The sequence below is a fragment of the Lampetra planeri genome, chromosome 38 (assembly GCF_965212315.1).
Source record: "Lampetra planeri chromosome 38, kcLamPlan1.2.h2, whole genome shotgun sequence".
NCBI lineage: Eukaryota > Metazoa > Chordata > Hyperoartia > Petromyzontiformes > Petromyzontidae > Lampetra > Lampetra planeri.
The window spans coordinates 4,158,623-4,170,024 of record NC_136144.1 but is presented as its reverse complement, the minus strand read 5'-3'; the positions used below and the strand labels follow the sequence as shown (position 1 = coordinate 4,170,024).

Below are 11,402 nucleotides of genomic sequence, written 5' to 3'. Positions count from 1 at the left end.
TCAGATCGAATGCCAGACAACCAAAATGACTCATCTGTGAATTGGCAGCCAGCACGCGTGACCTCTGGATGTTTTTGTGTGTCCGGTTTGAACCCAGCCTCTGCCTTGTCGTTAAAATAACAGCGGCAATGCTGAAGCTACCAGCTATCCTGGTTTGCTTGGCACGGTCCTGGCTTCACAAGCACTGTGCCCGTGTCCCGGGCAAGTCGGCAGTGACGACTTGAGCAGTAAGACGGGGTCCCCTGGGCGGTGGGCGGGGTCACCTGCGTAGTGGGCGGGGCTAACAGATACGTGGGCGGGCTACCTGAGTAAGGGGCGGGGCTAACAGACGTGGGGGGGGGCTACCTACATAGTGGGCGGGGCTAACAGCCGTGGGCGGGACTACCTGAGTAGTGGGCGGGGCTAACAGAGCCGTGGGAGGGGCTACCTGCGTAGTGGGCGTGGCTAACAGAGACATGGGCGGGGCTACCTGCGTAGTGGGCGGAACTAACAGAGCCGCGGGCGGGGCCACCTGAGTAGGGGGCGGGGCTAACAGCCGTGGGAGGTGCTATTTGAGTAATGGGCGTGGCTAACAGAGCTGTGGGCGGGGCTACCTGCCCAGCGGGGTCCCGGCTATAAGAGGGGCTCCCGGCACCTACGTGATCGCGATCCCGCGTAGCTCGCCGTGATCGTATAGTGGTTAGTACTCTGCGTTGTGGCCGCAGCAACCTCGGTTCGAATCCGAGTCACGGCATTGTGGTGACAAAGACACGGCAGCGGGCTCGATTTTTATTCCTTCTTTTCATATCCCAGACAAATCCATCTCCGTGGTGAATGATGAGAAAAAAATATTCGGCCTCGTTTAGTGTTTTAGAAATGACCGTTTTGTTGTAAATGTGTTCGCAAATCTCTATAGAAGACCGACGATGATTGACACAGCAGCGTTGTACAGATGCAGCGTGTCCGTGCAGCTGTTACATCCGTACGTGTGCCTACTTTTCGTCAGAGTCAATGTGATGTACTATGTGAGTTCCCGAGTGGGTGGGTGAGTGAGTGGGTGAGTGAGTGAGTGGGTCAGTGGGAGAATGAGTGGGTGAGTGAGTGAGTGGGTGAGTGAGTGGGTGGGTGAGTGAGTGGGTCAGTGGGAGAGTGAGTGGTTGAGTGGGTGGTTGAGTGGGTGGTTGAGTGGGTGGGTGGGTGAGTTAGTTGGTCAGTGGGAGAGTGGGTGGGTGGGTGGGTAAGTGGGTGGGTGGGTGAGTGAGTGGGTGAGTGAGTGAGTGGGTCAGTGGGAGAATGAGTGGGTGAGTGAGTGAGTGAGTGGTTGAGTGGGTGGTTGAGTGGGTGGGTGAGTTAGTTGGTCAGTGGGAGAGTTTTGGGTGGGTGAGTGGGTGGGTGGGTTAGTGGGTCAGTGGGAGAGTGGGTGGGTGAGTGGGTGGGTGAGTGGGTGGGTGGGTGGGTGAGTGGGTGGGTGGGTGAGTGGGTGGGTGGGTGGGTGAGTGGGTGGGTGGGTGGGTGGGTGAGTGGGTGGGTGAGTGGGTGGGTGAGTGGGTGGGTGAGTGGGTGGGTGAGTGGGTGGGTGAGTGGGTGGGTGAGTGGGTGAGTGGGTGGGTGGGTTGGTGGGTGAGTGGGTGGGTGAGTTGGTGGGTGAGTGAGTGGGTGGGTGGGTGGGTGAGTGAGTAGGTGGGTGGGTGAGTGGTTGCATGAGTGATTAGGCGAGTGGGCATGTATGAGTTCCCGAGTGGGTGAGTGGGTGAGTGAGTGGGTGGGTGAGTGAGTGGGTCAGTGGGAGAGTGAGTGGTTCAGTGGGAGAGTTAGTGGGTGAGTGGTTGAGTGGGTGGGTGAGTGGGTGGGTTAGTGGGTGGGTGGGTGAGTGGGTGGGTGGGAGAGTTAGTGGGTCAGTGGGAGAGTTGGTGGGTGAGTGAGTGGGTGAGTGAGTGGGTCAGTGGGAGAGTGAGTGAGTGGGTGAGTGAGTGGGTGGGTGGGTGGGTGAGTGAGTGGGTCAGTGGGAGAGTGAGTGAGTGGGTGGGTGAGTGGGTGGGTCAGTGGGAGAGTGAGTGAGTGGGTGGGTGGGTGAGTGAGTGGGTGAGTTAGTGAGTGGGTCAATGGGAGAGTGAGTGAGTGGGTGAGTGGATGGGTGGGTGAGTGAGTGGGTGAGTAGGAGAGTGAGTGGGTGAGTGAGTGGGTCAGTGGGAGAGTGAGTGAGTGCGTGGGTGGGTGACTGGGTGGGTGAGTGGATGGGTGGGTGGGAGAGTGAGTGGGTCAGGTCAGTGAGTAAGTGGCTATAAGAGGGGCTCCCGGCGCCTCTATAATTGCGAGCCCGCGTAGCTCGCCGTGATCGTATAGTGGTTAGTACTCTGCGTTGTGGCCGCAGCAACCTCGGTTCGAATCCGAGTCACGGCATTGTGGTGACAAAGACATGGCAGCGGGCTCGATTTTTATTCCTTCTTTTCATATCCCAGACAAATCCATCTCCCTGGTGAATGATGAGAAAAAAATATTCGGCCTCGTTTAGTGTTTTAGAAATGACCGTTTTGTTGTAAATGTGTTCGCAAATCTCTATAGAAGACCGACGATGATTGACACAGCAGCGTTGTACAGATGCAGCGTGTCCGTGCAGCTGTTACATCCGTACGTGTGCCTACTTTTCGTCAGAGTCAATGTGATGTACTATGTGAGTTCCCGAGTGGGTGGGTGAGTGAGTGGGTGAGTGAGTCAGTGGGAGAATGAGTGGGTGAGTGAGTGAGTGGGTGAGTGAGTGGGTGAGTGAGTGGGTGGGTGAGTGAGTGGGTCAGTGGGAGAGTGAGTGGTTGAGTGGGTGGTTGAGTGGGTGGGTGGGTGAGTTAGTTGGTCAGTGGGAGAGTGGGTGGGTGGGTGGGTAAGTGGGTGGGTGAGTGAGTGGGTGAGTGAGTGAGTGGGTCAGTGGGAGAATGAGTGGGTGAGTGAGTGAGTGGTTGAGTGGGTGGTTGAGTGGGTGGGTGAGTTAGTTGGTCAGTGGGAGAGTTTTGGGTGGGTGGGTGGGTGGGTGAGTGGGTGGGTGAGTGGGTGGGTGGGTGAGTGGGTGGGTGAGTGGGTGGGTGAGTGGGTGAGTGGGTGGGTGAGTGGGTGAGTGGGTGGGTGGGTTGGTGGGTGAGTGGGTGAGTGGGTGGGTGAGTTGGTGGGTGAGTGAGTGGGTGGGTGAGTGAGTAGGTGGGTGGGTGAGTGGTTGCATGAGTGATTAGGTGAGTGGGCATGTATGAGTTCCCGAGTGGGTGAGTGGGTGAGTGAGTGGGTGGATGAGTGAGTGGGTCAGTGGGAGAGTGAGTGGTTCAGTGGGAGAGTTAGTGGGTGAGTGGTTGAGTGGGTGGGTGAGTGGGTGGGTTAGTGGGTGGGTGGGTGAGTGGGTGGGTGGGAGAGTTAGTGGGTCAGTGGGAGAGTTGGTGGGTGAGTGAGTGGGTGAGTGAGTGGGTCAGTGGGAGAGTGAGTGAGTGGGTGAGTGAGTGGGTGGGTGGGTGGGTGAGTGAGTGGGTCAGTGGGAGAGTGAGTGAGTGGGTGGGTGAGTGGGTGGGTCAGTGGGAGAGTGAGTGAGTGGGTGGGTGGGTGAGTGAGTGGGTGAGTAAGTGAGTGGGTCAATGGGAGAGTGAGTGAGTGGGTGAGTGGATGGGTGGGTGAGTGAGTGAGTGGGTTAGTGAGCATATGTGAGTTCCCGAGTGGGTGGGTGAGTGAGTGGGCGGAGTAGGTGGGTGAGTGTGTGGGTGAGTGAGTGGGTCAGGTCAGTGGGTGAGTGTGTCAGTGGGAGAGTGAGCGAGTGGGTGAGTGAGTGGGTGAGTAGGAGAGTGAGTGGGTGAGTGAGTGGGTCAGTGGGAGAGTGAGTGAGTGCGTGGGTGGGTGACTGGGTGGGTGAGTGGATGGGTGGGTGGGGGAGTGAGTGGTTCAGGTCAGTGAGTAAGTGGCTATAAGAGGGTCTCCCGGCGCCCCCGTGATCGCGAGCCCGCGTAGCTCGCCGTGATCGTATAGTGGTTAGTACTCTGCGTTGTGGCCGCAGCAACCTCGGTTCGAATCCGAGTCACGGCATTGTGGTGACAAAGACACGGCAGCGGGCTCGATTTTTATTCCTTTTTATATCCCAGACAAATCCATCTCCGTAGTGAATGATAAGAAAAAACATATTCGGCCTCGTTTAGTGTTTTGGAAATGACCGTTTTGTTGTAAATGTGTTCGCAAATCTCTATAGAAGACCGGCGATGATTGGCCCAGAAGCGTTGTACAGATGCAGCGTGTCCGTACAGCTGTTACATCCGTACAGGTGCCTACTTTTCGTCAGTCAGTGTGATGTCCTATGTGAGTTCCCGAATGGGTGAGTGAGTGAGTGAGTGGGTGAGTGAGTAAGTGGGTGATTGAGTGAGTGGGTCAGTGGGAGAGTGAGTGAGTGGGTGAGTGAGTGAGTGGGTCAGTGGGAGAATGAGTGGGTGAGTGAGTGGGTGGGTGAGTGAGTGGGTCAGTGGGAGAGTGAGTAGTTCAGTGGGAGAGTTAGTGGGTGAGTGGTTGAGTGGGTGGGTGAGTGTGTGGGTGAGTGGGTGGGTGGGTGAGTGGGTCAGTGGGAGAGTTAGTGGGTCAGTGGGAGAGTTGGTTGGTGGGTGGGTTGGTGGGTCAGTGGGAGAGTTGGTGGGTGAGTGGGTGGGTGGGTGGGTGAGTGAGTGAGTGAGTGAGTGAGTGGGTGAGTGAGTGGGTGGGTGGGTGGGTGAGTGGGTGAGTGAGTGCGTGACTTTCCAATTGGGTGGGTGAGTGAATGAGTGAGTAGGTGAGTGAATGGGTGCGTGGGTGAGTGAGTGAATGAGTGAGGATGTTTGAGTTTCCAAGTGGGTGAGTGAGTGAGTGAGCATATGTTAGTTCCCTAGTGGGCATGTGAGTGAGCGGGTGAGTAGGTGGGTGAGTGAGTGGGTCAGTGGGAGAGTGTGTGAGTGGGTGAGTGAGTGGGTGAGTGAGTGAGTGAGTGGGTGGGTGGGTGAGTGGGTGGGTCAGGTCAGTGAGTGAGTGGCTATAAGAGGGGCTCCCGGCGCCTCTGTAATTGCGAGCCCGCGTAGCTCGCCGTGATCGTATAGTGGTTAGTACTCTGCGTTGTGGCCGCAGCAACCTCGGTTCGAATCCGAGTCACGGCATTGTGGTAACAAAGACACGGCAGCGGGCTCGATTTTTATTCCTTCTTTTTACATCCCAGACAAATCCAGCGTTTTGTTGTAAATGTGTTTGCAGGTCTGGATAAGAAGACTGGCGATTGTTGGCACAGCAGCGTTGTCTCATCCGCGTCTTCCTCTTTCTCAGTGTCATCAAGATCTACCCACTGCTGGATGAACATGAATGTTGATGTATCGTAACCTGCGTCTCTCGGTGATTCCCTGCGCACTTTTCATGTTTTGCTCCGTACTCTTCTCGTTACTGACCACGTGTTCGTACACCACGTGCACTCCGTGACATGGCAGGTCGTGCTGTGCACTGATTGTCAACATTGTTCTGTATCCTGCACGTTGGTTTGTAGCATTCCACCATCGCAATTAATTTGTGGTGTCCAGCCACCGACAACAGGCAACTCAGCACATTCGTCAAGAACACTGCGTGGATGTGAAAGAACAAAATATATAATGTGTGAAATTACAGGTTACGTCCCTTCTTCATAGCACATTAAACATCGTATTCAGTCTTTTCAAAGTAGTCCAAACTACTCTCAAATCGTCAAGCATAACAAGTTCTGAATTATTATTTTCATAAACGTACATAAGTGATACTGGTAGGACCCTCCTGATTACACCAGCCCACAAGGGATTATTGTGTCCGTCCGTCCATCGTGCATCCAAAAATGGGAGGGGTGGGGCTGGGTGGGGCTGGGTGGGGAGGGGCTGGTCACCCCATGGTGCCCTTAAAAAACTCAACGTTTAACTTACTCACGCCGGCTTGTGCCCGTCCTCACAGTCAGCCATATTTGCGGAATACACCACGCCGCCGTTGACCCTGGCCATTGACCGAGCAACCCAACGTTCCTACCAGCTCCCTCCGCAGGAATGTGTTTAATTTTTCTGGCATTTCAAATAAAACAAAATCGAGCCCGCTGCCGTGTCTTTGTCACCACAATGCCGTGACTCGGATTCGAACCGAGGTTGCTGCGGCCACAACGCAGAGTACTAACCACTATACGATCACGGCGATCTACGCGGGCTCGCGACCACGGGGGCGCCGGGAGCCCCTCTTATAGCCGGGACCCCGCTGGGCAGGTAGCCTCGCCCATCTATGGGTCTCTGCGTGGCTTTCTGAGAGTATATGGGTCTCTTCTGTGGATCTCTGTGTGAGTCTGTGGTTCTTTTTGCGGGTATGTGGATCTTTGTGTGAGTCTATGGGTCCATGTGTGACTCTGTAAGTTTATGGGTGTCTACGCGAGGCTGTTGGTATTTTTTAAATCTGTGGTTTATGTGCGAGTCTGTGGATCTCTATGTCAGTCTGTCGGTCTCTGTGTGAGTCTGTGTGTGTCTTTGTAAGTCTGTGTGTGTCTTTGTAAGTCGATGTGCATTGCTGCCGAACGGAGTAGGACCATCAACTCGCTGCGCTTGTGAAACCGGTTCACTCAAGGTCACCCGTCTGTTCAAACACAAATGCGAACCCATGCAAATCCCCACAAATCTGCCGACTCTGTGTCTGCGAGCCCTCAGCCACCCGACCACCGTCTTCGCCCTCCTCCACAGCCCCACGGGCTCCACGTGGTCTGAGTGACTGCACTGGACACCACGTGTCTATCGGGTCCCGGCTATAAGAGGGGCTTGTGGGGGTCGCTAGCCCCCGAGATCCCTCCCTCGATAATACTAACGGCCGGACTAACATCATCAATCGCCCCCCCGCTGCTAAGCGAACCGCCGCTAGGCTCCTCACCCAGGGTGTGGGAGCCGTCACCCGAGGATTCCCCTCCACCGCGGGTCCGCGTAGCAGGCATGGTTAACCACGTACGCGCACACCCACACACAGCTCTGCACGGCACTCGCCCAACACTGACCACTCACGTTAGGATCGCGCACCTGTGTTACACACGTCGTGAACGTGCGCGCACACACATACAGCTCCACACGCGATACCCACTCTTGCGCCGCTCTGCGCCGCGCTGGCCGCTCACGTTACGATCGCGCACCTGGGGTACGCCGATTACGCACGCCGAGAGCTTACGCAAGTAATGAGCACACGCAAGCGGGGCACACGCCGACACAACGACTCAAGCCGCCGCCGCCGTGCGCGCGAGACAAACCGTACAACAATGCGCAGCCGATTACGCGCTCGAGCCGTGGGGTCGGGGGTCAGGGGTCCACCACCGCGCCGCACTTTACGCAAGTAACGAGCACACGCAAGCGGGGCACACGCCGACACACAAAAGTGCTCTCCCCGGGCGTTAACGCACACACCTCCGTACCCGCACAATCGTACAGAGACCACGGCCTTTATGCATACAACGACCACACACTCGCGAATGCAGTGCACGCTAATACCACGTTCCAAAAACACCCAACAACACGGTTTTGTTACTACGCTCGAGATTTTATTAGCCCTTGCTAACCAACCGAGCCACCCGTGTGTGTGTGCGGGCCAGCAAGGCGCTTCTAACCCACACTCTGGTGCCGTGTAGCCCTATTCTATGCTGCGCTCTCTGCTAAACCGCTTTCCTACTCGTCCTTACCCCGAACTAACCCTCTCCTACGGATCCTACTCTCCGCTCTGAGGTGTTGTAAGGCGCGCAACACGATACCGTCTGTAGTCCTTGGTGACCTTGCGGCGCTCAGATCGTCCTGCAGACAATCTAGCGGCTCGCCCGATGACTCCTTCGTCGCTGACCCCGTGTCCAAACTCCAGAAGAAGAGCCCTCCCTACTGCCCCTGCGTTTTCTTTTAGACTATTCACATCAAAGGCTAGGCGCCCCCGTCCCGACCGCCTTGGTCTCTCGACCAATCCTGAGCCTAGGATTTCCCGCTCTTTTGCGATCCCGCCGGCCTTTGAACTTTCGACCAATCAGTCGTCCCGGGTCCTGATCCCAGCTATCTGCCTTGCTGACCCGTGTTTGTGTTGGTATGCGTTTCTAACTGCGGGGCTCTCTGAGCTCGCCGTGGTCGTGCGATCTCAAATCCGCCCACGGCGCCGCAGTGTTACTTGGCCTGGGAAGGGTCCTGTCCAATTCCCTGGCCCTGAGAAACCGTGGGGTAACCCCCCTAGGGGGCCCTCGGGTGAAAACTCAGGGTAGGTGACCCGACCACGAGGCCCTACGTGGGTGCGGGTGCGTGTTTATATGGGGGGGGTGATGGGGGGCAGTGCGGCGGTGGAAGCCGGGCGGCTCCCTGGCTCGGCCGAGCGGCCCCGTCGCTGTGGCACCACATAGCCCCCCGGGGTGCCAGTCCCCGTCCTGGGTTGACTGGAGCACCTCGCCTGGGTTGCCCCCACGAGGTATCGCCGCGGGGTCCGCGGGATTCGCCCGGCCCTTGTGGCTGGCCTCGGGGGTGGCGGCTCCGTCTCCTGGGGCTCCGGCGGTGGTCTCCTCCATTCCAACGGCTCCCCTCGGTCTCTGGCACCTGCGGGCTGGGGAACAAACTCAGAGGCGGTGGGGTTTAAGGGTCGCCGTCCTCGTCGCCCCCGGCCCCGCCCGGGGCCCCTCGGAGCCCGGGGCTCCGTGGGGCCCATATACTGCGCGAGGCCCCCGGGCACGGGGGGTGGGGGGACCACGGGGTTTCGGGGTACTTGGACGGCGGGGCTCCCCCCCTCGGGGGCTGCTCGCCACGGCTTCAGTCGGCGGATGTTGACCACCATCTCCCGGCCCCTCTCTCCTCCCTGAATCAGCACCGTCCATGGTGAGATCTGCCGTCTCACAATCCAGGGTCCTCGCCAGTAGGTGGTCAGCTTCCCCACCTGTCCTGCACCGACGCGGGGAGTGTACAGCCACACCTCGGAGCCCGCAGTGTAGAAGGGGGGCTCCATACGGGGTCGGGCGCCCTGCTCTTGCCGCTGGTGCGCGGCCTCTCCGTGCGGGTAGGCTCGGCCCCTGGCCCCTCGCAGGGTCTCCAGCAAGTGCTCCACGGGGTGGCTCCCTTCCTCCCGTTGCGGCGGAGGGACACCGAACAGCAGATCTGCGGGCAGGCGAGACTCGCGACCAAACATCATTAGGAACGGGGTCTGTCCTGTAGATGTGTGAACGGCGGTGGTGTAGGCGAACAGGGCATAGGGGAGGTGTTCGTCCCAGTCCTGTTGATTCGCGGCCGCCATGCGTTTAAGCTTCCTGGCCAGAGTCTGGTTCATCCTCTCTACCATCCCGTTCGCCTGGGGGTGATATGCCGTGGTTCGGTCCTTCTGGATCCCGAACTCTCGGCACAGCGCCTGGAATAGTTCGGCCTCGAATTCACTACCCTGGTCGGTAATGACTCGTTCGGGGATCCCGCACTTAAGTACGTAGTTTTCCACGAAGGCCCGGGCCACTACGAGGGCTGTTTTATCCGGGATAGCCACCGCCACGGGGTAGCGGGTGAAGTACTCCACCGCTACAAGAATATATCGGTTGCCCCGGTGGGATCGTGGAAAGGGCCCCTGCAGGTCGATTCCGACCAACTGATTCGTCCGACTGACTCGGAACGGCCTCAGGGGTACCTGGTACCTCGCCGGCTTTTGCCCACACTGCTGACAGGCCCGGCAGCCCTGCACCCAGGCGGCCACATCTTGCGCCAATTTAGGCCAGAGATACTGGCGACGCAGAGTCTCCCGGGTGCGCCGTTCCCCATCATGGCCCCCGAGCGGGTGGTCGTGTACCAGTCGTAGTAGTTGGGGTCGCACATGGGCGGGAACGCAGATGCACCCAGGCTGCCCAGCGTCGGCCAGTTCCCTCACCACCCCGTTTTCCACACACAACCGGGCATACAAACCGCTCCAGGGCCCTGGTAGTGCATCCTCCTTCTCTCGCAGTGCCGCCTCCACCGCCGCCAGATCCGGATCTCGCTGCTGGGTCTGTCTCAGCTGCTCGTCGTTCAGGCCCGGGAAGGCGCAGCCGACGTCCTCCTGGATCCGTCCGATCGGGTCCCGAGCTGCGGGTCCCGCGCTTGCCGGGCGGTCGACGGGATCCTCGGTGCCACCTGCGAGGGTCTCTGTGGCGCACACTGCACTCTCTCTCGCTGGGGGGGGGTCAGTGGCCGCGGCCGCTCGGGGGTCCGTTGCCTGCCGGCAGCGTCCCCCCGTGAAACACGGGCAGGCCTCCTCCGCCCTCGTCTCGGCGAACACCGTGGGTCGCCTCGACAAGGCGTCCGCGTTTGCATGCGTCCGGCCAGCCCGATACTCGATTTGCAGGTTGTACTCCTGCAACTGCGCCAACCACCGGGCCATCTGCCCCCGCGGCTCCTTGAATGTAAGAAGGAACTGCAGAGCATAATGGTCGGTGCGTACGCGACATCTCCTGCCGTACAAATACGGCCGGAACTGTTTGCATGCGAAAATTACGGCGTACAACTCTTGGCGGGTCACGCAATAGTTCAGCTCGGCCCCACTCAAGGTCCGGCTGGCGTACGCGATGACTCGTTCCGTCCCCTCCTGTACCTGTGACAACACCGCGCCCAGCCCGCTGGTGGCTTGAGCTTGAGATGAGCCGCTCGCAGTCGCTGGAACACCTCTCGAAGCCTGGACCAATGCTCAGACAAAGATCTACTGAACACTATCACATCGTCCAAGTAAATCAGGCACTGTTCCCATTGCAAGCCCCGCATCACCAACTCCATCAGCCGCTGGAACGTCGCAGGCGCATTGGTGAGTCCGAACGGGAGTACTCGAAACTCGAATAGTCCCATCGGGGTGGTGAATGCGGTTTTCGGTCGATCTTCCTCCGTCATCTCCACCTGCCAGTAACCGGACGCCAGATCGAGGGTGGAAAAATACCGCGCTCCTGCGAGACTGTCGAAGGTGTCGTCGATGCGTGGGATGGGAAAAACGTCGCCGAGGGTGACTGCGTTCAATTTTCGGTAATCAACGCAGAACCGAGTCGATCCGTCCTTTTTCGTTACCAGTACCACCGGGGCAGACCAAGGGCTCGCGGCGGGCTGGATTATGTTATCGCGTAGCATATCCGTGACTGCCTCTTTGATCTGGGTCCGTTCAGGCGCGCCCACTCGGTATGCGGGGAGTTTGATGGGTCGGGCTGCACCTGTGTCAATTTGGTGCTTGACCAGGTCGGTCCGGCCCACGTCCGAATCGTGCTCACTGAACACGTCGGGATACTCCCGCAATAACCCGCGCAGCTGATCGGCCTCCCCCTTAGGTAAGGCTGCCCAAGGCACATGTAACGCATCCTGCAGGGGAACAATCTCGGCTCGGGGGGTCGGGCCGACCCGCCAGGCCAGATCCTGGCTGTCCTCGGGGCGGCCAGGGTCCTCCGCCCAGAGTGCGAACACCGAGTC

The 11,402-nt window shown here is 58.6% G+C and overlaps 5 non-coding genes across 5 annotated transcripts; 4 read left to right on the top strand and 1 right to left on the bottom strand.

Annotated features, from left to right (window-relative positions):
• Positions 1 to 661: 661 nt before the first annotated feature.
• On the top strand, positions 662 to 733 carry TRNAH-GUG (transfer RNA histidin (anticodon GUG)). Its single transcript has one exon. It is a non-coding gene; the product is annotated as a tRNA-His (tRNA).
• A 1,574-nt stretch (positions 734 to 2,307) lies between these two features.
• Positions 2,308 to 2,379, top strand: TRNAH-GUG (transfer RNA histidin (anticodon GUG)). The gene has a single exon. It is a non-coding gene; the product is annotated as a tRNA-His (tRNA).
• A 1,578-nt stretch (positions 2,380 to 3,957) lies between these two features.
• On the top strand, positions 3,958 to 4,029 carry TRNAH-GUG (transfer RNA histidin (anticodon GUG)). Its single transcript has one exon. It is a non-coding gene; the product is annotated as a tRNA-His (tRNA).
• A 1,013-nt stretch (positions 4,030 to 5,042) lies between these two features.
• Positions 5,043 to 5,114, top strand: TRNAH-GUG (transfer RNA histidin (anticodon GUG)). Its single transcript has one exon. It is a non-coding gene; the product is annotated as a tRNA-His (tRNA).
• A 967-nt stretch (positions 5,115 to 6,081) lies between these two features.
• On the bottom strand, positions 6,082 to 6,153 carry TRNAH-GUG (transfer RNA histidin (anticodon GUG)). The gene has a single exon. It is a non-coding gene; the product is annotated as a tRNA-His (tRNA).
• Positions 6,154 to 11,402: the final 5,249 nt, after the last annotated feature.